General features: G+C 29.9%; 1 protein-coding gene across 1 annotated transcript in view; it reads left to right on the top strand.

Annotated features, from left to right (window-relative positions):
- The first annotated feature begins 1356 nt into the window (after window positions 1-1356).
- The window catches only part of LOC145323584 (cGMP-dependent protein kinase, isozyme 1-like), a 255551-nt gene continuing 230038 nt past the window's right edge, over window positions 1357-26869 (top strand). Inside the window, exon 1 of the mRNA XM_080165960.1 lies at window positions 1357-1630. The gene's annotated coding sequence lies outside the window, so the exon portion shown is untranslated. The remainder of the gene's footprint in view (window positions 1631-26869) is intronic.

The raw sequence follows: 26869 nt of genomic DNA, 5'->3' as shown, positions 1-26869 counted from the left end.
GAAGATTCGCTGAAATTTATATAACAGATTGAAAAATAATTGATATGGTATTTTAGTAGTTTTAACGGGATATACCATTTTTAAAGCCTCAATGACAATGAATTTGTAAATGAAGGAGTCAAAAATATAATGACGAATACTCCAGCAAAGCAAAGGCGGCATAAAGTCTAGTTTTAAAGCCTGCAGGTGCAACTACAAAACAGAAATTAGAACCATCATTTACAGAATTTGGTTAAAAATAAATTTCAAAATAAGTTTGCCACTTGTATATTTATGGACATTAGTTATAGCCCATAATATTTAGGGGGTAGGGGAAGCTTGGTATTTGTCCTGTACAGATTTTAGGTATTTGACTAATATAAATGTTGGAAGGGGCAACATACTCAACAATCTGCAATAAACCTGCAAATTGGATTATTTTTAAAATGTTCAAAATTAGTGATTAAGCGATATTGCAAATTAATCTAAAATTAAATTCCCATCCTAGTGTACACAGATTTGCCTGGGTTTTAAATATTGAGGGGGGGGGGGGGGTAAGAAACTCCTCCAACACGCCTGTGATAAAAAAAAATTATGAAGTTTTAATGCACTAATAGCTGAAAAATACAGTCTTTTACAGTTCATAATTTCTATTTTGTTATTCTGACCATTGATATATGGTAACGATAGTTATATAGTGGCAAGAGGCTTCAAAAAAAAATTGGAACACCTTTTCAAGTCTTCCATGGTCCATTTAAACCCCTCTTTTTTCACAATCTTTCAGTAAAATAAAACCACCTTACTATCAACCCACACATTTGCCCCCAAATACTGGTGTAATTAGGGAGAGGGGGAAAGTTAATAGATAGATAAATGTAAGGGGGATATTGCAATAACTTATGACTAAGGATTAGGGGAATATATGGTTTTAGAGAGAGACAGAAAGAGAGAGTCAAACTGAAGTGAAGAGGGAATCAAAAAATGAAAGGATAAAAGTCCTACTTGGTAAGAAAGGGAAAGGTAAATACATTGTAGAGGGGGTGGTTTATTGGACGATATATTCCCCCCGTCCCTTTGGTCGTAACCGCATCCTACGATTTGTGAATGAAGCGAAATATGTATGGGAAGAGAGAGAGATTCAGACAGACAGAAGGATATAGAGAGAGGCCGGAGTGAAATAAAAACGAGAATTAAAGAGACAAAAATATAGAGAAAGAGTAAGAGGGAGAAAGAAGACAGAAAAACAGAGAGAAAGAGAGATAGAACGACGGAGTGAAACAAACGAGAACTCAATATGAAGATGGAAAGAAAGGGAGAGAGAGAGGGTAGACAGAGTGAGGGGGTAAGAAAGATCGTTCGTTCGTAAGTTGTTTCTTCAGTACCAATCGAGCGACCGTTTCGCAAGATACGTATACAAAGCGTTTTGCGCATTTATTTACGAGTCTACAATTCTGTTAATAAACCCTCATTTTTTAGACTGGTTTGCAATTTTTATTGCACCTGAGATATTCCTTAATATACAGGCCATTTTATAGTGATATTATTCAGTGATTAACAGAAGCTTTTTTATATCAAAAAAGCTTTGATTTTTCATCAGTGATCAAATTAATAAGTGGAAATTATTAAAGTGTTAACGTTCAGTTTTTTTACGGTAAGTTAACTTTTCTTAATCAGCCATTTAGAGAAATAAAGAGCGTTTTAAATGCTTAAATTTCTAAAGGTCAATTTGGACGTATTTTTGTATTCATGTGTGTTTATAAGCTTAATTTGTAAGTTTAAATTAAAAATTTTTTTAGATTTTGAATTAATAGAGGGTTTGACATCTATACTTTAGTGGATTTAAAACACCAAAGAACAATCAGTAAGCTTCTCTACAAGGAAAACAACCAAAACTGTGTAACAGTTTCAGGGATCTTTGCTGCAAACTAGCGCCTGTCAAACAAAAATCTATGCTTTATGTCGACTATAGGGCATTTAAAGGTGTTAAAGTTTGCTATAATAAAGACTTGACATCTTGACATAAACAAGAATTAATTTCTCTTATATTTGCATCGATATTATGACCAACTTTAAGCAATATTATCAAAATACCAATAATAACTTAAGTTTTATGTTGATTTAATAATAAAATAGTTTGACAGAATTTAAATGAACCTTAAACTTAAATTTTTTTTTCGATAAAAAAAGTATACATTTACAAGTAAAAATAAGTTTACATGTAATTCCTAGAAAAAAGTATAATCATATTTTTGTATGTGTCTACTGTCTAATTATCCGTCTGATCCACACATTTCCTTTTTTGGGTAATAATAATTATCTGTATTTCTTACACTTTAAATCTCGGAGTTTATTTAAGATATACAAAAAGTAATAATTGAAAAGCTTTTATCTAATGTTTAATTTTTTATTTAAATATATCAGAAAGTAATACCATTTTTGCCCATATTAGCTTAGATAATTTATATTAAAAATACCACAAATTTTGAATATTTTATAAAACAAGCTTTTTATTTTAACAAATCTATGTTTTTCATGGAATCAAAAAAGATCCGTTGTTTTCTTGTTGTAGCCGACCGACAGTTGAACGAATGGACTGACGTACGAACAATTCATAATAAATATTTAGCCCTATAAAAAGTAAAAAACAATAACAATTAAAAAGTTAAAATCTAAATTTTATGATGAATTTTATGTATATAGAAAATTCACATTTCTATCAACAAGTGTTAAAATTGAACAATGCTGTTAAAAAAATCATTTGTCTCTATTATAGATTTATTTTCTAATTTTAATTGTTTATGCTTATGTAAAAAAGTACATTGTTTCATTAGTCCACAAATACGCCTCATTTGTATGTTACTAATGACCTCCAAAACGTCGATCCCTTCACAGTTTTTCGTCTGTTTCGTACAAATTCTCAAGAAGATACTTTCAGAATTTAGTTTTCATTACTTAAAGTTGGTGCATCTATAAATGAAATGACATGTATCCTTTTTCAAACTTATGCAACATTTTGTGGATATGAAATGTATATTTATTGTACCCGTTTTTTTCTTAAATAAGTAAGTGTATATCTGTATACCCTCCAGCATTTTATATATAACTTTATAGAAGTTGTGGATATTTGTTATGGTAGGCATGCACATCCGTACAAGTAGCAAAATATCAAATAACTAGCGGATGCGCCCCTAACATCTAGGCGCTTAGAATTCGAAGGAGAAGGAATGGGAATAAAATTAGCATTAAACCATCTCAAGAACTAAACAAAAAAAATAAGATAGGCTAGAATTATCCTGGGACTTATGTGAACTCTCCCTGAAATGGAGAACTCTATCGGTTTAGAAGTTATCGAAATCTTAAGCTTCAAATTAAACAAAAAAACTTAATATCTTATAAAATAGGATTAGAATCTGAAATTACTACAACACAAGCTACCCCTTCACCTAGGCTTTGCTTTAATCTTTATCAATATTTGTTTTATTCTAATTAGTTTCTTTACCCATTATAAAACATACGGATGTGATAAAGTGCGGAAGTGAATACATACCTCTTTTACACTTTCATTTATTTTACTAGATCTGAAAATTTTATTTTCATTTAAGAAACTTCATTTGAATTGTAAAATCAGGCAGATGATATTCAGCACACTTTCAATTCAATATATAAGAAAGACAAACGAACACAATTAGCTAAAGAGAAGATGCAAGTTCCTTTATAAGTTTATGATCTTGAGATTCGGAAGCCAAAAAGATTATATATCCTAAATAGTAATATTTGTGGACATATAGCAAGACTGAAATACAAAGTAAGGTATAGAGCCTAAGCCAGAATTCTAACGTCTAACTCAAATAGCAGCCGAATATTTATCATAATAAATATATTTATTAAAATAGAACCATTGAACAGGATAAAAGGGTGGACTAAATGAATTACAGAGCATATATGGGTGGGAAATCTTCAAAAAAAATAAGATGACTATCTTTTATATCAGACTTTATACTTCCATTTATATTTTAAAATTATACGTTTAGAATATGTATCGAAGTTACATACAGTGGTTTTCAAATTTAAATCGGTTTTTAATTGGTCATCTATTATATTGTCTTTAGTTAAACCTAAAATTGAAACACCTATATAGTGTCGTGTTGTACTTTCAATTGGATATCCTTATGTAAAAGTAACAGGATGTCTATGTGTCTGTCTGTCTACCTTGCATCTTGCATCTTGCATCCCGCTGGCCCAATATGATTCTACTTTACAATGAAGCTGCTTATTGTTCCTGGGAAAATATGCCTGTGTCTGTCTGAGTGTATCGAAGATTCTCGCAAACTGCTGGCCGATACGGTTCTCTTTTACCGTGAAGCTTCTCATTAAGGTCCTCAGAAGAATAGAGAAAAATGTCACCAACCCAAAAATATGACACTAAATCGCATCAGATAACTCATTATATTTTAAGCAATTTGCGGTTTGAGATATTTCGAAGTATGACAATAAGCAAGGGAGGTTTAGTCTCGGATAATTTAAGATACGAACGTACAGGCCCCAGTTATAATGAAACTGTGATAATACCAAGAATAATGTGGGAATTATTTACACTTTGGTCTTTGTACATTTAAATTTATTTGTAAATTTTAATTTTTTATATTTGTCTCCTCGTTAAAAGTAAAGCTTTTCTAAAATTGGAGAGGTCTGATTGATTGTTAATTCAAGCATATTGAATCAATCTCTTTAAATTTACATAAAGAGTTCTAATCTTAAAAGCGTAACAATAATAAAAAGTCTGTACGTGAAATGACTGCACGTCCGAATCAGCCATTTTGTTGAATTATTCATTGGTTTTTGTTACATATTAAAAGTTTTGGGTCCTGGAAAGAAAACTAAGTACGGGTTTCGTCGTATTTTGATAATAGCTTTTCTACTATTTCTAGCCCCTGGGGGATCTAACCCTGTAGGGCCAATTTCCTAACCCTGCAGGACAATCATTATTATTTACTTAACCTAACCTAAAATGATTAACCTAATCAAAGGCTACTGTGAAAATACGACTAAACCCGCTTTTCCATGATCAAAAATTTCCATATTTTTATATTTGTCAATATTCATTTGTCTGCTTCGTAAAACTTCGCGTTATATGTATAATCATCCTTGCTTTATTAGCAAACTTAAACATACATTTTTGTTTGATATGGTTAGAATAAGATTTACTTTAAACTCGGCGTAGGCGCGAGACACTGTTAAAAAAAATACAAGCCAAATTCATTTTTTTGTCAATTCTTGATTTTTTTTAAAAATTATTTCAATACAGCTTTATAACTTGAACTAGCGGCTACGCCCCTAGAGGCCTCTAGTGGCACTTTAAATTTTTTTTTTGTTTTTTTTTATGTACGATATCTCTTTATTTGACGTTGAAGTCTCCCATAAATTTTTAAAAACTTCGATTTTTTTTCATTTCTCTTGGGAGGGTGGTGGTACCCTCCCCCAAAATAGTTATAAACCTTCCCGGGACCTATGAGAAGCTACCCTGTTAAGGAGAACCCGATCGGTTCAGCGGTTAGCGAGATCCTTCGGTACAAACACACAGACACACAGACACACAAACACACAAACACGCAAACACACAGACATCCTGTTACTTTAGTATAAGGATAACAAATTTAGCTATTTCCTGACAATACATAGAAATAACACAAAGACAATTTTTTCCTCATAATAGTTTAAAATGATACTAGTATTTAAGCTTGGAAATTTTATTAAATGCACATTTTGTAGATTTTTTATTTTAAGAGTAAAATTGAGTCTATAAAAATCATATAGACTTTAACTGTTTTTGCTTAATATTTGCGCAGGCATAGAGAAGAAGTTCTTACAAAATTCACAGTTTTGCACATAGCCTTTAGGGGACCTACCAATTAGGAATTTTTTTTCCATTTCCTAAAAGGATTAAGAAGAACCACTAATTTATTCCTTTGGTCAACCTAGCTAGAAAAGTACTAAAGAAGCGACTTAAAAGTTCTTTAGTACAACCTATGTCTCATGTGAACCAGATTTAAAACTATTTCTTAGCTCCTGGAAAAATGCCAAAGGACACGTACCTTGCTTGAAATGACCCCTAATAGCCTCATTTGCATAATTTTTATATATTTTAGAATGAAAAATTATACCAATTTGTATTTACTCTACTTATTAACATACCATTCAAACAGTAAAGTTTACAAAATTGTTGTAAATACAAAAAAAGATGAAAAAGATTTATCTTTCCTTAAAAAACATCCTAAATTGTTGTTACATAGGCTTAACAGACAAAGGAAATATATGAGCAGATGCTTATTGGTTAAAACCACCAGTACACAAAAGAAATAAGCCGTTTAACTTAAATAGCAGCCGAGAAAATCATGTTTCTTGTCTTTACTATTTCTAACTTAAAACTTTTAAGTAGTTTTGCTTATCCTTTACTCAGAGCATAACCCTATAATTTGTAATGGTTTGTTCCATACTAAAATTAGCAGTAAATAAAGTAAAACATAATAATTTAGGTAATAACCTTGTATAGTTATTGAGCTGCAACTCTATAATTTTCTCTGTCATTACATCAGTATGTTAGCTTAGTCTTAATTGTACAGATCATATTTACATAAACAATACTTTTTAAAGCTCATTAGTAGTGCAGCTATAACAAACTTATATGAATGATAGAGAACCTTTTGAAAAAAAATTTCAATAAAAAAAATATGATATTCTCGTTAGATAGATAACTCTTAGTTTTAAGCAGGGTTTAGTAGCCGCAAGTTAGCTGACACAATCCTTTAGAGAAGCGTCCTTAACCTTATTTGAAAAATATTTACTTTAATATTTCAATTTTCAAAAACAAAAAACAAAGTTTATGAAACGAAAAGCTAATATAAAGATAAATTTTCAATGGTTGACAAGGACACTCATTTGTTCAGCAGCTGAGGACTTAGAGAACAGAGATTCCAATCAATACAGAAAGAGTAGAAGTTTATTGACGAACCCCAAACTGCCCCACTTTGAGAAAGACGATTCCAGTGACGTCATATACGTTTCGGGAAAGAAAAAGGGAAGGGGGGAAGAAAATCTCATCAAAAGAGATGGAGAAAAGGGAAGAGATTTTCTTCCCCCCTTCTCTAAACGTATATGACGTCACTGGAATCGTCTTTCTCAAAGTGGGACAGTTTGGGGTTCGTCAAGTTTATTCATTTTAACTCACTCACTAAATATGCCATATTATTCACATGACATTTTTTAAACCCGCCAATAAGCAGGGAAATTATTTATTTACTTAACTTATTTTGACGGAGTGATAAAGGATGATAAAACTTTGACTTGAAAAATATATAATTTTCCGCTAAAATGAACCAATCATGTGTCTCCATTGTAAAAAAAAATACAATAATACGCTATTATCTTATTAGATACCTAGGACACGTCATTGGTTAATTAGCGGCAAATTCGTAAATTCAAAGTTAACTGACGTAGACTCTAGTTGTAGAGTGGCTATGCTACCCAAAACTGGAATATATTATCTGGGGGTAGAGATATTTAATAGGTGTGCTTTCAAATCCGCATGTCGTAATATCTGCATAATGTCTTCTAGTCGCTAAGAGACCATTTAATTAATAATAAGAGGGGTGGTGTTTACTGTTTAATAGCGATAGTAAAGCAGGAAGAATGGGTAGTTTCTGCTGTTGTAATAATCTGATAATATGTTAAATGTGCGGAAGTGAATGCACAACATTTTAATGCAAAAATAATTCTCTAAGCTAAATTAAACTTTGAACTGCTCAAAAAATGGTTGGCGTATAATGTTACGAAAATAGTGTCTGTGAAGATTATTAGACATTATTATTGGTTAATATTATTATAGCTTCACCCCAAGAAGCAAGTGGGAGGTTACCAAAGCGTTCTTTCTTTTAAACATTTTTAAGACAACCTTTCAGTGGTCTATTCTTAATTCTTTAAATAAATACTTATCTGCCAAGGAAGCTTCTCCTAAAAAAGAAGAACCCAAACTGTTAACTAGTTTGGGAGATATTTTAGTACAGACATAAGGAGATACCTTTATTATTTAAGAATCATATTTGGTAGAATTGTATGTTTTCTTTAGAAATTGTTCATGGTTAATTTTCTGACGTGTGTAATCAAATTTCAAATGAATCAGAAGTTAGGGCTGATCATTAGTAGGATTTAAGCATTGAACATTTTTAGTTTTCTTGTAGATTTATATTTTTTCTTTGTTTATTGTAAAAATCCGTTTTAAGTAAAGCTTGTCTATATGTCTTTGAATTAGAAATCTATTTTCTTTTTTACCCAATTTTATCGCTTTTGCACGAATGTCTCGTTGGTTTTGCTGTAATATTTGATTTATTATTTTAAAAGTTTCGCTACTAATGGATGTAATCATCTACGTTTTTTAACAAGTTTGTATCTTTGAGGGTTAGTATTTAAGTTTCTGAAATATTAAAAATATTGAGTTTATTTCACTAGTACCAAGTTTTGATCATCTAACTTTTTCGTTTAAGCAATAGAAATAGAAGAGTAGAAGAATATTCTGAACCCTTTTTTCGTCAAATCTAAGAGAGAACATTCCTAGCAGACAAAAGTATTGTTTACTTTCGACTCAAGCTGATGTGGATTCTTAAAAAAATGATAGACTCGCTATTCGATAGTGAGGCAAAATTATTTTTGTGAAAAATCATCCAAAAGCACATTAAAAATCTACAAAAAATTAAACAAAATCATATGTTAATAACCCTCTTAAGATTTTATTTCATTTTTGTAAATTTTTTAATTCGATTTTGGAGGATTTTTCACAAAAATAATTTTGCCTCACCAGCGAGTTGCCAGCCTAACTTTTTTTTTAAGAATCCAACTTTGTTTCAAGCTTTCAAATTGTAAACGAAATTTTTGGGCAATTAATTCTGATTCCGCAAAGCTTTCTACTAAGAAAATATACTGTTAACAGCTGACTTTTATGTATGTATGAAATGAAAAAAAACATGCCTTCGTAGGAAAATGTGTACATAATTTCAACCAATGAGATCCAATGTAAATTCCGATGCGATTCTCCTATTGGCTCAATCAGACATTCCCTCTCTTTCTTAGTACCTTTATTGTTTAAGCTTTTTTGTATTATTTAAGTTTATACTTACTATAAGTACAGCGACCCACTAAGAGAAGCTAGGTAAATGTATTTATATACCCCAAAGACCAGTAAATGTGCTCTGTAAAACAAATTTTCTTATGAACTTTTGTCATAAACATATTACCCGATTAAAACTTTTTGACGCATTACTTTAATTTCAATCTTTATTACTTTAGTAGTCACTCTACAACTAGGATATGTGTAATAGTTATATATAGCATCGTGTCATAGACAGATTTTCGCGGATAGTTAAATGACAAACTATATGATTAATTCCATTTTAATTGGCCTAGGGGTCGAAGGCCAAGCCCAACCAAACTAGCAGTTATTTTATGATTCGTATTTTATTATTTTGGAAATTTTTTTTTAATGCGATACGTGATTTTTTAGTATGGCCCAGAACCGGTTTAAATGCAGCGTATTATAATGGGTTTCAAAACCATACTAGAAGTAACTAATTTTACCCTACACATTAGTTAATTGATTTAAGAAATTTCAAACAAAAGTTGCTTTAAATTTAGAGCTATGTAATATAAATGGCATATTTGGATTTAAACAAACCTAAATTAATCATTAATTAATAATAATTTATATTCTTAAGAATTATTTTGTTATTGAGTGACTACTTATTGATAAAAAGACCTAATTTACATTTGGTTGTATTTTTCCTAGTTTTCAATAGTTTTCACTTCTTCCACCAATTTAAAGGGATAGTTCTATGAAGTTTATTTAAAGAGTTAAGGTACTTAGAGTAGTGAACTTTTATATGTCTTAGTAGAATATATTAGGCATTGGATAGATATTATTATATGTTAAAGAATTTTTAACATTGACCAGACCAAACTTTTTTTATTTGACAATATCTAAAAAAGTTAGAGTGATTTGCCACATAAATTACATGAGAATGGTCTATTTTTTTCCAAATATGTATAGCCAAAACACCAATATCAGAGAATCTTTTTCCACATATTTCACAAGAGTTATAAAAAAATTGAACAGGGGTTCCCCTTGGGACAAGTTACTTAAAAAACATAAAAAATAACGTCCGGTTCATTATAGGACAGGTTTTCTATAGATTCTTTTTAAAAAAAATAAAGAAAACCGTCCGGTTTACTTACAATATACACATTATCTCACGCGGAAATACCAACTAACCATACAACATATATATATATAAAGACCATTCTCATGTAATTTATGTTGCAAATCACTAACTTTTTTAGATATTGTCAAATAAAAAGGTTCGGTCAGGTCAATGTTAAAATTCTTTATCACAATCATATCTATCCAATGCCTAACATATTCTACTAAGACATATAAAAAGATCACTACTCTAAGTACTATACTAAATATATTATTGGTCATTCTTTGTTGTTATGTGTATTTTGTTGTATAAAAAGTTTGAAGTTCTATTAACTAGTAAATGCTTTCTAAAGTTGTATTTATGACAAAAAAGTTTTTGCCATATATAACATGCAACAAAGTTGAAAATAAAAATGAAAACTCATTTTTTAAGGAAAATCCCTGGTCAAATCTTTTAATTTTAATCAATAACTTTATATTATGCACTACTACGTTATTTAATATAGAAAAAACTTACAGTTCACTATTTTTTTTTAAATGCACTTCGTGAAACTATCCCTTTAGTTTACTTTTTAACGGTGCCTTTTCTGCTAAATTGTATGCTCAATGATTACGGGGTGGAGTGGTGAAGGGTGGCTTGAAGGGCGGTGATTGAATTATTGAAAATCTGCCAATTTAGATCCGTATCAATTTTGGCTACTACTGTATTAATGTTCTCTACAGTTGGGGAAATGAATTAGAAATTTCCATTATATATCAACAAAAACATAGATATGATATCATACCATAGAGTAGCAGTTCTGATAACTAGTAGATCTATTGAATTCAAAACATGTATGAGTATACTATTTCACATTCTGTCCATTTCTACTAATCCTACTGTAAAGAAATATACTTATTAAGCTAGGACAGAGAAATAACATTAAAAAAAACTGTTCAACTACATAACTGTCTGATATCATATATGTGTGTATAAAACTCGCCTATACAAATGTGGATTGTCTGTCAACAAGTATTATTCAAGCAATGTATTTAATAATTTTTTTAGCAAAAAATTATAACATTTAATATCTATATGAAGCTTTTGATGTAGAAGGCATTAAATTTCATGGGAAAATTATATTTCCATCATTAATCCTATTATATAAAGTAGTAAGGGTTTTTTGTCTGTCCCGAAGGATCTCGCTAACCGCTGAACTTATATTGTTCTCCTTTACAGTGATGCTTCTTAGAGGTCCTGGGAAGGTTTTAAACTATTTTTTTAGTCTTTTGAAACTTAAATTTTAAATGGGATGAGGTCGACTGTTCCCCCTCCTACCATAAGTCCACCTAGAGGCTTCTAGGGGCGTAGCCGCTAGTAGAAAATAAAATACTATATCAAAGGGATAATTATAAGCATTATAAGCAACAATTTCAACCTGTTTACTTTCTGATAAGAATTATAGAGTTGTTACGCTTTCTAGATCATACCTAAATGTTTTAGGAATCTTCAAACCGGATTTAACATCGATGCAACAATCTTAACATGTCTAGATTGAAAGTTACAGAAATTAAAACTTATATATGGCAAATGTTGTTGAAACCAGTTTGATTTAATGTATCTATATTTATCTAATTGTTCTAATTAAACACCTTAATTTTATGAGTCACCATTAAGAGGTCAAAATTTGTACTTATAACATTTATACAGTGTGTTTTTTTTATGAAAGCCATTTTACCCCACTTATAGCTATCAGAATTTATTGATTAATGGCTTATTTTCTTCGTTTTTTAATGCAATTAATAGAACATCAAAAAAATATTTCAGTTTTTATTTAAAAAGTGCAATAAAATCTAAATTTCAAAACTTAGGTGTCAACATTTTAAATTGGTTTTAGCGCATTTTTCTTATGCCTAAATCTTCTACCCTTTGCAAGAAAAAAATTGGATTTTCTGTAGTCGACTTTGGGGGGCCAGTACTCCCTCCCTGGTTGAGATATGACCTTCAAACTTTGATATGTTCTAGTACATGTCCCTAATAGTATCAGTATACATTTTTAGCTCTATATCTCAACTTTTAAGTGTTTAACAGCCATTCTTGCAAAAGGTTGAATATTTGAGCAAAGGAAAAATGCGCTAAAACCATTTTTAGATGTTGACACCTAAGTTTTGAATTTTAGATTTTACTGTACTTTTTAAGTAAAACTGAAATATTTTTTGGTTGTTCTATTAATTGCACTAAAAAGCGAAGAAAATAAGCCATTAATCATTAAATTCTGATAACTATAAGAGGGGTAAAATTGCTTTCAAAAAGTTCTCATAAAAAAAACACACTGTATATACACACTAGCGGCGGCACCCCTAGCATCTAGGGACTCTGTGTCTGTATTATAAACCATCCCAAGACTTAAATCTAAAAATATACAAGCCTTTAAACCATCTCCATACCTATGAGAGGCTTCTCTATAATAGAGAAATCAATCGGTTCAGTAGTTATTGAAAACTTAAGCTTAAGATATTAAAAAACTTACTTCTTATACAAATCAAATATCCTCTAAAGTATTAGGTTGTCTGTCTGTGTTTCCCCTGTCTGGTAGGATTAATACTGGAATTTATATTGGTCTTTGGAATGTTTTTAGGCTATATTGTTGTTGTCCAGAGTAAGCTATTTATCACCTTTATACTCAAATGTCAATCTAAATTAAAATTTAGAGAGAAAGGGGGAAGGGGAGCTTTAGTGCACTCTAATAGAGCCAAAAATGAACTATTGTTTACAATATAATTGATCAACAAAAAGATTTATTTTCCATCCGTAAAATATATTTTCCAGATTGTTTTTATCTAAAGTTAAGTTACATAAATCTTTTGTTAGTCTCAAGGTGTAAATGTGTCAAAGTGTTGCATTTTTTTGCTACAAATACTTACTGAAAGTTTGGTTTAATTCATTTTATGATGTTTTTAATTTAGTTTAGGTACAATGAAATAAAATCTGTATTCATAAAGCCTTATGAATATTTATTTATGTTTAAATATCTTATCATTGTACTTTTTAAGTAAGTTGCAAATTCTGAAAAACATTGAACATTGATTCACGTTAAGCGTGCGTTTTTTCAAGAAAAAAGTCTTTAGAATAAACAATTAATAAAAATTTTAAGTTGATAGTTGAGCAGCCATGCTATCAAGAATATATATATTTTATTTAGTAGTATCATTATTTAATTTGAAATCGATGTGACATTTTGAAGAAGCCAGATTTTAAAATATTTAAAAAACTTTAGCTTTAAGTTTACCAGATATTGTGAATCCGAAATTATTTGAATTACACGAATGTGTCTGAACTACATTGCACACAGCACCTACAAGATTCATTATTGGTGTCCAAACATTCAAGCTAATTTAAATCCTACTCAAATCAGCTTTTCTGATTTCAAGCTGAAAATGAAGAAATATATGATTTCAAAATAGTCTTAAAGGTTAACCATTAATTGCCAATCTTGCAATACGATGTGAAATTAGGTAAAATTTATAAGTAGCCAATAGGAGTAAAAATACAAGCTCAATAATGTAATCACATGAAAGTAACAGGATGTTTGTTTGTCTGTATGTCTGTGTATCTGTATGTCTGTACCGAAGGATCTCGCTAACCGCTGAACCGATCGGGTTCTCCTTAACAGGGTAGATTCTCATGGGTCCCGGGAAGGTTTATAACTATTTTGGGGGAGGGTACCACAACCTTCCCAAGAGAAATGACAAAAAATTGAAAATTGTTTCAATATCTGGGAGACTTCAACGTAACATAAAAAATTTCGTAGAGACTTTAACAAATAAAAACATTTAAAGTGCCACTAGAGGCCTCTAGGTGCGTATCCGCTAGTATAATATAAGATGCTAAAAATCAATACATTTGATCCAAGAATTGCCATTATTCCTTTGCACAAAAATTGGATGCCAATAAAGTTCTTAATTGTGAATAATGCTCAAGCTATTTATCATAAATTATTTGTCGATTGTATGTGAACACTACTCCATTTACAGGTTCACCCACATTATGCGTGAGAATAGCAGGGTGGAGATACCATATACACACGGATATACAGATAGGTCAATTGTAAAAAAATATTTCGCTGACTCTTGTCATAAAAAGACAATAAGACTTATTAGTTTATTTTTTGAAAAGATTTGTCTGCTTTCTTTATCAGTAGAAAACGGCATTTGCACATTTTTGTCCAAAAAAATACACTTCTCCTTTTTTAATGATAGTTGCACTAGTTCTTTTTTTAATATCAAGGGACCGCTTTTATATATTATTTTCAATTCATTGTTCATGTTCCTATATTCCTGTCATTTCAGAAAAAAGGATAAAAAACAAGCAAGCTAGAGAGAATAAATATGTTTTGGCTCCCATTAAAATTAGATTTAATTAAATTATTGCCTTTCTTATATTTCCAATAATTTAGATTTTATTACATTTTCTTACTCATGCGGCTTTAAAATAAACATTATTATGAATAATGTTTTTTAGTCTATTTATCTATTCCTACATTTATTTTTATTCAAGATAATGAGGATGGACCAAATGGTTTCAGAAAATAGACTACAAAATCTATAATATCCCTTTTCCTCACTATTGTAATCTTAATAATATTTCTTTTAAGGGTTTGAAGATGCAGGGACGAAAAAATGAATAAAACTATTTATATATGCATGGACAACCCAATTATATGGCAATATACTCTATTTTGATTCATATCAATCAAACTTTTACATTAGATATTGTTAAAACATCGTATTAAGTTATTTTCATAAGATATTCTAGATTAAAATGTATTGTTAACCTGGAAAGCCTCTAGAGGACGGGATACACCATTAGGTGTTATTTTGGTGTATCTCTGAACCAAATCTTGCTACTGAAGTGCAAGATTACGAGGCTAAACGTTCTACAGACAACCGACCCTTTGATTGCACGACCTTTGTCTGAGAAGTCCTAACTGTGCACGGTATTGAGTTGCGCCTGTTTGTGGCCAAGGCATTCCCCTTCTCTTTAGATGCGGACCCGCTACGTGACACGCCAAAGTTGAGGATTAAAAAAATGTATTGTTAGTTTCTTAAGAACTATGAATAACATCAAAAAATGCCTTTAAGATTGATGAAAGATGCAATTTTCAAATGTAATTTAAAACTGCAATAAAATTGGTTTAAACTGTTGTTGTGCTACTTAAAGATAATTTACAATTTGGCATAATAAGATGTTATGTTTTCATAGATTGAATTGTTAAGAAAAGTCAGGGAAGAAAGTATAATTAAATTTTGTATAAAATCAGTAAGTTTAATATTCTAGTAATAGTTTTTTTAATAATAAAATTATAAAGCATCTACTCCAGAGCCAGAGTAAGAATGTACGTACATTACTATGTCGCTAGTTGGCTAGTACATAATTACATGTTATGTAAAACTTTGTTACTGCATTACTGTTTGGTTGTTATTTCTTTGCTATTTATTACCAAAATATCATCTTTATTTTTCGTATTAGTTATTTTACCATTCCTTTAACTACTTTTAATAAACTAAAAGGTTTGGGGGCTTCTAAAAGCCCTATGCATTAAAAGCATCACATCAAAAAAGGTGTACCTAGCCTATTGAGAAAAGTACTGTGATACTTAGTTATACAATATCTCTGGAAATATTGTTATGGTTGATAGTTTAAGTTGCCAAAATAATATTGTACACACATTGTTGAAAATTGTTTAGAATGCACTTCTAAACAATTTACCTTATTTTTCTATTGGGGCATATTAATCACCCCCCTTCTTCATTCAAAGGTAATATAATTTTGTTATATCAATATTGTACTATGATGAAGTAATGTTGATAATATATGAGCTATGCACTCTTTTATTTTACTTTAATCCTATTATATTAAAATTACAAAATTGTATTTTTATGTCAGCTATTTTTGGTGTTTGTGTCGAATAAATGACACCTGTAAAACAATGACATATCTTGTATATATTGGAATGATATAAAAATATCACCGCAATAAAATTTCTACATAAAAAAATAACAGGATCTCATTTTATGGGGGCCTTTTTAATAATACATTTAATGTCATAGGATCATGACTGCACTTTTTAATCAGTTTTAAAATGGTTTGGCATCATTTTTATTTTATTTCTTAAATATAATAGACTTATTATCAGTTTACAAGTATTATTATATCTATTTCTTAAGTATAATAGACTTATTGTAATTATATTTATACAGGATAACGAAATATTACAAATTTATTATAAATTATTCATTTTTATTTCATTTCTCAAATATAATAGAATTTTTCTGATTATAGAATTCAAATTTAATAGACTGTTTTTATTTCTTAATTAATTTGATATTTCTATTTAACATTGTATTGTTCTTTTTTCATTCCAGACCTTTATTTATTCATGCTGCGATACTTATGGACGAAGCTGTTTATAGTGCCTGTAAAAATGACGTCATACTGGCCTACTATTGGTCAAATAAAATGTATACTGGCCTGCCATTGGTAATTTAGTCTTCCTTATAGACAAGATTTCTCTATATATGCCTATAAAAAATGACGTCATACCGGCCTATCATTTGTCGATTGAATTGTATATTGGTAATTTAGTCTTTGTATTGGCCTATCATTTGTCATTTGTCTCATTTTTTATAGGCATTATAAACAGCTTCTAAGGTCTGCAGCTTTAAGGAAATCCAGGGAAGGGGGCTAGTTGACAAAAATTGACAATTATATCAGATTTACCACCCTCCTATCTATAATGATAAGATATCCCTAAGAAACTAACAAAAAAATTGAAAGTTTATGGGTGTTCTTTCTGATCGGTAAAAGAATTCACCAGTCTCTGTTAATATTAACATACATATGATACTAAAGCATAAAAATTAAACAAGGTTTCTAAATGATTTAAAGTCGGTTTGTATAAACATTAAGAGCAGTGCATTTTGCCGAAAAAAAGAATTGTAATGAATGAGGCCAACTTTACAACTTATTCACTATATTTCAAGTTTTTTTATGGAGTTTAATAAATTACGATAGCACTCAGACAAGTGTATTTATTCACTTGCTCAAGGATATTCACTGTCCTCACAAATATGAAACAAATCAAGACAAAGTTGGGTAGGACCAACCACCCTTATGTCAAATAACAATTTTAAAAAAATCAACTTGACCTTAAAAAAAATACTTTAAAATTATGTAAAAGAAAAGGGTACAGTTGTATAGCATAATATTTCCAATTTCAAATTCGAGAAAGCATTTGATACAAGTTATAATATGAGTTTTATTTTAAGGTAAGTTCATAACTCTGATTCATTGCTGAAAATAATCAGCAACCCTGTATTGACAATCTAGACCGTTATACCTTATATACGGTAAGTTTTAAAAAGAGTGCATTTTTATTATGTACATATTAGAGTGTTTCATAAATTTTGAACTTTTTGATGTTTTATGAATATCGTTGTTTGCTGTAAACCCTAAAAATCCTGAATATAATTGATTTTTCTTTATAGTCCTTAAAGTAGAAAATTTCAAAGAGACATTCAGTTATAATTTTTACATTTCACTAAAACCAGAATAAAAAATTTTATTTTTTATTTTTGAGACCCTCTAATACACATGCATACATAAAACCCTCTCCCCTCCCCCATAGTCCCTCTTCCACCTACCAAAAAAGTGCCATGTGTAAAATTAAGTATTTCAAAAACAGCCAAATAACAATGCTTATAATAGAATCCCTGAAATGAAAGGCATACCTCTTACTAAGATAAGTAAGCCTTTGTTGAAAATTTGTGCAAATCATAAGTCATGAAATTTACGACAGAAATCAGACAAATTATTTTTTGCTAATTATGATATAAGTAGTTTTGTGGAGACATTTTCAAAGTAAACTAAAAAAATTATGTTGCAGTCCAAAATTTTTGTTCGGGTTTTCTATACAAGCAACAGCCAGGGAGTAAGAGGCTGCAGACGACTAAATATTCATATACAAGATTGGCTGAATAGTCCTGTTTTGTTAATTCCCTGTTTCCCTAGAAACAGTGTACTTTTCTTTAACCAGAGACATAGTATTCGTGTATCCCTGAATTAGTGGACTATGCTTTAATTTGGGATACAGTAAGACAATTAAAAAATTGTCTCATTTTATTGTTTGATTTAAATGCCAATATTGTAAGGGCAAAGCTTCTATGTACTTAGTCATCTGTCATACTTGATTTTATTTTATTTAGTACCCTCTCGGTATTACTTTGCTGCTTATAAACATAATTGTCCTTTTTGAAATTGATCTATTGACAGACAAACCTAGAGATATAGTAGCCAAGTTAGATAAAGATAAATAAGTGACTGAATAAAGTTTATTCAACCAATCTTTAATCATGAATGCACATTAAAATAAGACGATGCGCAGGCGCTTCCAAAAATTTTAAAATGTTAATTTATTCTCAATTACATGGAATCAACAAGAAAAAAATAAAAAATTGAATTTGATTGATTAGCAAGAAAAAAAGTATGAATAAAAAAAGTAGAATAGGAAGAAAAATGCTAAATTTTACCCACGATATAAATCAGTCCTAAATCAAAATTTTGAACAGCACTTTTTTTGGTAGCTTACTGGTGGACATACGTACAATAAATGCTCTTAGAGTAGCGTCACAACAAAACAAAAAAATTAGCTTGTGCGTATTGTTAATTATCATTGATAATCAATGCTTGTGGCAAGTTCTACACAATATGCAAAATAATTTCAAGGACGGCAAAAAAAAGTATGTTTTCACAAACTAACTCCGAAAATATCGATTTACAATTGTCTTTCTATATAAAGTAGCTGAAAACGAGGTTCACATGTGTAAATTACGATCTCGTAAACGATAGACCAATGAAATGACATGTTTACTTTAGTTAATTTAAATCTGAGAAAGCACGACCTTCTATGGGATAAAGCCCTGCTGTGATACAATTTTTGTTAGTTCTATGAACACTATAAAATAAAATAAAATGCGTGTACAACGATTGTATTAGTATTATTTATATTGTATGGCTTGAATTTTTTAAAAATGGAATGAAGTTCTTATGAAGAAAAAAACTAACAGATAAAGTTTGATAAATGAAAGAGCCTTTATCAAGTTGTATGTATGTTCAAATATGGAGCATTTTACCAAAAAGGAGACCAATATACATTTTTTGTCAAAAAAATCTGCAAAAGGAAAGAGATAATTGGGTATGAAGTTCCTTTTATTTTCAACCTAACCTAAAATGGTTTGAAAATTGAAGAAAATTGGTGGGAAAAAAGGTGGTATCAAATCTATATAGGCGTTGAAAAAAGTGCTTGATGTATATGTATTTGTGCAGTGATAAGGACAAATTATATAAAAAAAACAAGAAGTTTCAAAAATAAATCAATCCTTATACAAAAGTAACAAGATCTTCGCAGAAGCCATTGGAAGGTTTATAACTATTTTGTGGAAGGGTACCACCTACCTCCCATGAGAAATCGACGCTACAAAAATATAACTCCCCCCCCTCCACACAAAAAAAAACCTTTTAAAGACTAAATTCGAAATTGGGCTGGGTCAACATCTCCCTCCCCCTCAAGTGCGTAGCCGCTTGTGTACAGATAAACTAATAAAATGATAATAAGCATTTAAAAAGAAAACATTTTTACCATTATTTTTTAGAATCTTTTTACTGTCCTAGTGTTTATATGTATTAGGTATATTATCGTTTTGGAACGAAGCTACTTATTAAAATACAATGTAAGTCTTTCCATTTAATAAGGTTGCGTTCATATAACCAAAATATTTTAGTTAGGGGGTGTATGTATAATAAATATTTAGTAGTGGGGGGGGGGGGGGGGGGAGATAAATGAATTATTCAGGGGGATGGAAGCTTTAGACGAAGACCAAACTGCTTAACTTTTGCACCACTTTTGACGTCATATTGTCCATCTCTTTTTAGAGGTTTTCTTTCCCACCTCTCCTCTCATCTTCATCATTGTATGACGTCACAGTAATCAAAAGTGACACAGAAGTTGTGCAGTTTGGTCGAAGCTTTAGCTTTAAATTTTACTCACATTTTATATAATGGCACAGTTTACTCAAAGCGACAGTAAGATAAAAAAATTTAACAGGCATAAGGCCAACTGTTTCTAAAATGAACATTTAAATTTAGTGGAAAAACGAAAATCTTAAAATGAGGCATTTTTGAGAAAATAAGATTTGAAAATTTCAAGTTCAGTTTTCATCCCCTAGGAGTTACCGCATAATCATGACAAGAAAAGCAAAGATTATTTATTTCAAATTTTGAACAAGTTTGCTTTTATAAAGTTCTTCATAAAACCACTCCTAAAGGCCATTTTTATCAGTTGCTTTGCTAAGGTCACGGAATTCAGCCTTAAATAATTCATATATAGTGAGGTTTTATGAAAGACTAAAAAATTAAAAGCAAAGTTGAAGCCGACAAATCATCAAAATTCTCTTATTATCACATCATGTTTGGCAGAGTTCAGAAATAGTTTTTTCAATATTCTTTTCTGCGTTTCCTGTGGATATATTTATCTTTGGATGAATCTATATTTGATGGATGAAACTGTGGTTAATTTTGTTCAGTTTTATATGCATTTTGATTTATCCTCTGCACTTTAGGGTGAAATATTCATATTATTTGTAGAGGTAATAACCGATATAAATAAACGAATTGATTGTCTATAATCAAACAGAAACAGAGATAAAGATATTTGAATACTGAAGCAAATAAATATAAAACTTTTTAGAAAATGCATTTTACATAATATTAAACATTTTGGTGGTTTCAAATCAACAAAAAAAACTATGTAGTAGATGATAATATTCTTTATGTCCTATTATATAAAGTAAGTTTTTTGTTTGTCTAAAATAAAAGATCTTGGAAATGCTTGTTCAATAAGGTTGTGCTTTTCAAGGAAGCTTTATACATATCTTATTTTCTAATATATTTCGCCATACCAGGGTAATAGAAGAACATATAAAAATATTGATAGACTACAATGATACCTGCATAATGTAGTTCAATGTATAGATAGATATAAAAGAGAATTATTCAACACAATCTAAATAGAAATTTTCTGATGTTCCGGAATAATTTGTTAACCAAATGGCTTATTCTTCTAATTTAACATCAACAATTTTGATCTTTGTCAAATCGGGACATTCTATTTACCTTTTAGTAATTGTTTTATCTATTCTAATAATCAATTTTTCAATGAGGTGTAATGATAAGGGTGTGCTATCACTTTCGCATTCTATCACACATGGTTAACTTTGAAGCTTTTGATAGTGCCTATAAATAATAACTTTATACTGGCCTGCCATTGGTCAATTAAAATGTATACTGGCCTGCTATTAGTAATTATAATTTGTGTATTGGCCTATCATTGGTCATTTGTATTGTATGGCGTCATTTTTATAGGCACTATAAAGCGCTTCCTTGCCTTTGAAAAAAAGAACTGTAGCATAAAAACAGGATGATTTTGCGATATTGATACTATAATACTATATTGTAAGTGCGGATTTAAATGCACAGCTATTATATGAAGTGTATTTTATAAGCGTACAATTTATTTCACACTATAAAGGTACGCACACATCTTTTTGGTTGTAATTTTAAAAGGGAAGCTTTTCTACTAGTATATTATTCATGTCACTGCCCTTTTTTACTTTTCTGCTTTACTATGGATAACATGAATAGCACTATGCTTAATGAGTTTTAAAATATCTTCTTGTAAGGTCTTCATGAGAAAAAAAGATAATAATTATGGTGTTTGCCAGTATCCACAACAATTCTTGTAAAAGTAACTGGATGTCTCTCTGTCTTTTGTGAAGTGTCTCACTAACCACTGAATCGATTTAATTCTCCAAATAGCTTCTATCTATTTTGGGGGAGGGAACCTCAAAAATCCTTAGCAGTGGCGTGCAAAGCGATTCACCAGAGAGGTGTGAAAATTTTAGGGGATGATAAAATAATAATGCAGACTTTCCCGGTAATAATTTAATTGAGGGTGTTGACACACCACTTCTCTAGGGAGAAATAACCCCGATAATTATACTTTAACTAATTGTTTATACTGATTTGTTATTGATTTAGTTATTGGAAATATTATTTTTTCTATTAGGTTAAAGTGAATACAAATCCTGTAATTATTTTACAACCTTGCGAAAATTGAACATAAGAACGAACCAATTATAAATTATTGTCTAACCCCAAGGACATCTAAAACAATGATGTCCAAAAAGTTTATCTGTCAGTTTGTGTGTCTTTGTGGAACACTTTTTTGAAATTTGGCATATCTTAGCTTATTTTAATTTCACCTTCCTTGGTGGCTAAAAACATTTGAAATAATTTCCATCGTTCTTCCTATTTAGAAATTGTATGTCTATCTACTGTGAAATTCTAATTTAAGGGGAAAAAACAAAATAGATGAAAGTATGGACAGATAAAATGGAGCTAAATAGGAAGGATAATTAGATTATCACCAAAATAAACAAACTCTGATTATAATACCATTTACAAACATCTTGTTATTACTATAACTTTATAGATAGATAGATAGTTATTAGTATTACAAATGGTATTATAAGTCAAGCTTTTCTACATTCAGGATATGTCAATATATTCGTAATGGACAGTCACTAGTATAAATTGTGGAATGTTAGAATCGTCCTATTTATTTCCAACATGAAATGAACAATAAGGAATAACTTTAGAAGCGAAGCAACTCAATAAGAACAACAAGAATTTTCATTTATTTATTTCAACCCTGTTCTACCTATTATGGCAGTAAATGTTTTTTACTATCGCTTCGAAACCGATCATTATCCGGTGGATTAGAACCGGTTCTCAGCCATACTGAAAAATTATGTACATCATCGTATTATATCCAGTTTTCTACGAATATAAAAATGTCCAATCATAAGATTAAACCATTTATTAGCCCGTGCCTTCGGCATACGATGCTAAAAATAACTATTACATAATCTATTTAATATATTTTTAAAATGAACCTTGATATTTGTTATCGTTCATTTGTAAGACTGTTATTTTAGTTAATGTTCACTGTTGTGCATACGTTAACATTCTTGTTATTATTTATATATATTTGTGACGGGTGATTCAAGGGAGAAAATTAGCACAAATCAATACGTGATGATGGTAATAGAGGCCTGGTTTTAAAACTCTCAAAAACACTAAAATCACACCACTTTATTACCTAACAGATAATTAAAATTCTATTGTGATGCTAGCAAATTTATTAACAAAAACAGTTCTGTAAAAATATTCCCCTTTCCTTATAAGTCTACAAACGTTGTTTACTTTTATTATATAGTTAGTTTAATATAGAATACTAAAGAATATTTATTGTAAAGCTTCCATAAAAAGAGCAGAGTAATTATATGGCAAACAAATACAAAACAAATATTTAAATTTACAACCTTTCCTCCTCTTTGATTATTAAAATCAATGAAAGATATTATTTCTTGCATAATCAGGAGATTAATTTTTCTTCCATTGTTATTTGATCCCTGAATACATTTTGACTATCCCTTACTGTGAATATTTATATAGATTCATGTAAACTAGAGAGAGATAGGACAATATTCTATAAAAGTCCCACCTTTCAAATTTGAAGCTGTTTATAGTGATTATAAAAGTAAATGACGTCATACAGCTCTAAAAATCTCAGCTGTTAATTGATGTAAAAAAGTATTTTTTTATCTACTTATGTGGAAATCTATAGAGAACAAGGACATATACATTTTTTAACAATTCATTGAGAAATATAGGCTGCAGATGCTAAAAAATATTTTTTCGAGAGGCAATCTGTACAATACAAATGACCAATGCTAGGCCAATGCACAGACTAAATTACCAATGGCAGGCCAGTATACATTTTAATTCAACAATGTTAGGCCAGTCTGACGTAATTTTTTTTATAGGTACTACAAAAGGTTTCTTCAAATTTTCTAATTTCTACTTTAAGTTTGAGGTAAAGGTTTGAAAATATATATAATAGTGTAACAAAGTCGTATAATATAAACGACTCTAATTCTACTTAATATCTGTAATATTAAAGTCAGCAATAGTTCGATGTGTGCCATCATTTCCGATAGAAACTCAAATTATTACAGCAGCATAAAATTATCTTTCTGATGTGTTAATAAGCAAACACTCAAATTTACTACTATTGTATATTTTTGCAAATATAAAACATTTGGCGGAGATAAAAATATGCTCAAGGAATTGCACAGCAAATGTAGAAGGGAAAAAATCAATAAATTTTATTTCAATCGCAGCAATAAACTGTAGTTTGGTAGAAATTGCTAATAGATAAATTTACTAAATATTATGATGATATAAATTCGATGATTATTTACTTAATTTTCAAGCGATATAATTATTACATTTTTTCAATTATTTTAACATAAAAAGTTAATATAAATGATACTGTTCGTCTAGTTAAAGATTTGAAAATTCTGACTTTGATATTAAAACATAGGACAATGGGGATGAAATTAATGTTATGAATTATTTTAGATTAAATATTTTTTATGTGGTAGCATATAAAAATAGGTAATTGTTTATAACATTATATTCATTGAATCGTAACTTTTGGATATTGTCATTCTCGTTTGTTTTGATACATTATCAAAATGCAACCATATGTATATTCTAAAATAGTCCCATCTTCTTATAACAGATGTTTTTGTGGACTAGTAAAAAATATTATATTATAGTGTTTTATTATAACTTAGATCGCACCCCCTCTCCTTTCCTTCCCTCCGTGCAATATTTTTTAAGGATTTAAATAGCTAAAAACTTTGTCTTTTGATTATTACGCTAATATTTGTTTTATATGTATTCTAAACAGGGATCTGAAGGGATAAGCCAATGGCCGATAAATTGAAGTACATCCCGATATTGATACACAATAGAGATTACAATTAGTAGTTAAAACGTTTCAACACTCAACTTAATGAATCAAAATTCCCTGAAGTCCCTAAGATGTTAACCTAACGAATAAGAAAACTTCATTTAAAAACTTTGGGGACTCGTGTAAAAAATAGTCCATTGCCCCTCCCCCTCTCTCTCTCTCTCTTTGATTTATAAATCTAACGCCATGATAAAAAATGAGAATCTTCAAGAAGAAGAAAAAAGATATTGGAGAAAATTGTATGATTAGAAGCACAATCAATAATGCTTGAACTTATATCATAAAAAATATTTTCCTCAAAAATATTTATAACGTCAAAGGTTTGAAAATAAGTTAAACATTTTCGAATCCACTATATTCCTGAAAAGATGGATAAAAGTGATGAATATGTAAATTTTGAAACCATTTTTCTGCCTATTTTATATGTAATATGTATAGGATACATACGGTGTCAAACAAAACGTTATTTTTAGAGACACGTACTTAACTTACATTTAATTTCTTGATTTTCTGTGTAAACAAAAATGAAAACTTTTCTTATATTTTCGGGACAACCTGTATTGTTGTATATTTATTTCAATATGTATTTCTTTCTATTGCGGGACACCCAATAAGATTATTATTTAGTTTAATATATATTTCTTTTTATTACGGGACACCCAGTATTGTTGTTTATTTGATTTAATAATTATTTCTTTCTATTGCGGGGACACCCTATATTATTGTTATTTAGTGTAATATGTATTTCTTTTCTATTGCGGTACACCCTGTATTGTTGTATATTTGGTTTAATATGTATTTCTTTCTATAGCTTAAGGCGATATGGTCATTTACAGATACATATACAAATTCATATATCAATACTAAATAGTTAGTTAGGTCTATTATAGTTAGATATACAATTTTAACAAAGACAACTTCATACTTAGTAGAAGCTAGCACTTTTTTTAGATTTATAAATACAAAAATTCAATACAACAATATTTAATATTACCTAGTGGTTTTGAAACTAGCATCAAGGGGTTCTATAGTCAAAAGGGCAAAAATCTGAAATCATCCAAAGACTATAATCTAAAAAATGACCTAATATCACCCCAAACAGGTATGTAAAGCTTTCCTAAAATGAAAAACTCTAACGGTCCAGTGGTAAGCGATCCAAAAAAATTAATTTCCTTACATACATGATTTTAGGAGTAATTTTTAAAAGACAATTTGGTATCTAATCTCCATGCATCTTTAAGAGCTATGAAATGAAAGTAGGCAACGTTATATAGACTGAGTAGAGACTATTAGAAGACATATTGTAGTACATATTTCTAGGCATTTTGAATCATTGTTCGTATATATAGTAATGCAAAGCTCAAAGTAATATATAATTAACTAATAATGAAAAGGCGAAAGTACGTATTTTATCATTTAATGCATTTAATCGCTTTCGCTCCCTCGCTCTCGTTAATTTCTCTCTCTCTCTCTCTCTCTCTCTCTCTCTCTCTCTCTCTCTCTCTCTCTCTCTCTCTCTCTCTCTCTCTCTCTCTCTCTCTCTCTCTCTCTCTCTCTCTCTCTCTCTCTCTCTCTCTCTCTCTCTCTCTCTCTCTCTCTCTCTCTCTCTCTCTCTCTCTCTCTCTCTCTCTCTCTCTCTCTCTCTCTCTCTCTCTCTCTCATGCATGCA

This window comes from Acartia tonsa, chromosome 7 (assembly GCF_053477335.1).
Source record: "Acartia tonsa isolate MP-2025a chromosome 7, ASM5347733v1, whole genome shotgun sequence".
Lineage (NCBI taxonomy): Eukaryota > Metazoa > Arthropoda > Copepoda > Calanoida > Acartiidae > Acartia > Acartia tonsa.
The sequence above is the reverse complement of the archived record's forward strand: the minus strand, read 5'-3'. Positions and strand labels throughout refer to the sequence as shown.